General features: G+C 47.0%; 1 protein-coding gene across 1 annotated transcript in view; it reads right to left on the bottom strand.

Annotated features, from left to right (window-relative positions):
• The window catches only part of LOC310788108 (junction plakoglobin-like), a gene marked incomplete at its 3' end in the record, with an annotated part of 171,731 nt that extends 171,419 nt beyond the window's left edge, over positions 1-312 (bottom strand). The window contains exon 1 of the mRNA XM_083649610.1: positions 255-312. The remainder of the gene's footprint in view (positions 1-254) is intronic.
• Between the last annotated feature and the right edge of the window lie 1,900 nt (positions 313-2,212).

Genomic DNA, 2,212 nt, shown 5'->3' with positions numbered 1-2,212 from the left:
TCACCGATTATCTCTCTCTCTCTCTCTCTCTGTCTCTCTCTCTCCTCTCTCTCTCTCTCTCTCTCTCTCTCTCTCTCTCTCTCTCTCTCTCTCTCTCTCTCTCTCTCTCTCCCTCTCTCTCCCTCTCACACGGGCTGGAGGTCACGGTTCCGCCCACCTTTTATTGACACACAGCATCTCTGCTGGCTCTCTGGCCGCGCGTAAAATGCGAGCTCGTTATTGACCTCCGTGCGTAAAAAGCTGCAGAAGCTTACCTTGCGTAACTGGACAGCAGACCGGATCAGATGCCCCTGTCTGACAGCACCGTCAACGTTTCCTCCTCTTCTCTGTTAAATCCACTGATTCGTTCTGTGCCGTTTGTTAGCCTCGGTGCCCCCTGTCGCTGTGTGTGTCTCTGTCTCTCTCCCGTTACCGTTCGTTCGCTCCACGCAGCCAGCCGGGCGGAGAGTGCGAGAGAGAGCGACCGGAGAGAGCGGATCAGAGCGGCGGACAGCGGAGAGGAGGGGAAAGCGAAGACGTCTCACTCTGACGCCATAGTGATTGGCACCGTCACAAACCAGCCACAGCCCACAGTGTTGCTTTGGGCTGCAAAGCTGTAGCTACCAATGCTGCCCCAGGCAGCTTTCTATTTCCGCATTGTACCACGCAGGGATGACGTATTTTTGTAGGCTTACCCAGAATTCCTGCACTAACTGGGTCCTAAAAGTCAATGATGGGACCAAAAAAAAGTAAATGTATTTTTGTATGGTAATTTAAACAGCGAACTGTAGGCCTATTCAGCAAGATAATCTTACACATCACATAAAATATATGTGATGTATAATTTTTGAGATATTAACGTTTGTTTGGCACGTCATATAACTGCCGCGGGGTTCCGCATTTCTGGGTGTCAAGTGACGTCACGCTGATTCGTCCTATTGGACATTTGACATAAATGGCATAGTCTTATACCGCGATTCAGCAATTATCTGTCAACGATCCGATTCGATGCATCGCGACACACCCGTTTTGCGATGCTATTTCCCCTGTGACTATTCATGACCGTCTCATATTCTATATATCCTATCTGTTCTGCTGCTCTCCCTCCTCTTCCCTCTTCCCCCTTCCCCTGCTCTCTTCCTATCTCTCCCTCCCCACCTCCTCCCTTTCCCTGCTCTCTCCTCCCCCACTTTCCCTCCCTTTCTCCCCTTCTCTGTCTCTCTCTATCATAATGATTATTCAATCATGTGATTATTATTACTGTAATTGTTTTTGTTGTGTCAGCTAGATGTAGCTATATTCTATGTGAATTAAGTCCTCTGAGACATGCTTGTGAATTAGGGCTATACAAATAAACTTGACTTGACTTGACTTGATTGCAGGTCGCCTGTCCAGTGATCACGCAGCTCGCTAATCACAGACCAATTAGCAGGCAGCGCTGCAGCTCTGTGGGAAACCCCCGGTCTCGCGTCATCATGCCAAGCTAGAGGCTTCAAACACAAGTCTATAAGCACTGTGTGATGTCACACACACACACACACACACACAGACACACACACACACACTCCATCCATCTTTCTACAGTCTGGATGCCATGGCAACGCCGGATGGGGCAAGGGACCTGAACTCTAACTGTAGGCTAAAGAGCACAAATCTACAGGTACGAAGACAACACAAAACCACTTGTGTGTGGTATGATTATTCTTATCAACTGATTCCCCCTGAGAAAGTTCTGCTGTCTGTATGGATTTAGTCAAGAATTTCTTGAACAAATTGTGCCAAAAACAAACCAAACGATGCGCATGGTATCAACTGTTTTCTTTTCTTCTGGTGGGTATACACATAGCCTACTACACATAATATAAATAATTGTCATACAAATTCAATTGTCATATATGAACTGGTGAGATAAATTGGCTAATACATTGTATTTTCTCTTTATAAATACCGGGACTGCAGTAGGCTATTTTCTTTTTCTTTTCTTTGGGGGGGGGGGGGGGGGGGGGGGGGGTCACATAACCTGTGACCTGACTTGATTCGCCCAAGAAGTAATGACTTGGGACTTGTTTTGGACTTGGACCAAATAATAACTTGTGTCACATGTCTGGTATTCAAAGTCCAACCGTTAGGCGTATACCTCTCAGCTGGCCGGTTTAATTGGTTCTAATCTATCATGTCATAGGGACTGTGCAGACGCTTGTTTTTGCTACTGAGTGACACCTCATGCCAAACA

The sequence above is a fragment of the Poromitra crassiceps genome (assembly GCF_964638095.1).
Source record: "Poromitra crassiceps genome assembly, chromosome: 13".
In the NCBI taxonomy this organism is placed as follows: Eukaryota; Metazoa; Chordata; class Actinopteri; order Beryciformes; family Melamphaidae; genus Poromitra; species Poromitra crassiceps.
The sequence above is the reverse complement of the archived record's forward strand: the minus strand, read 5'-3'. Positions and strand labels throughout refer to the sequence as shown.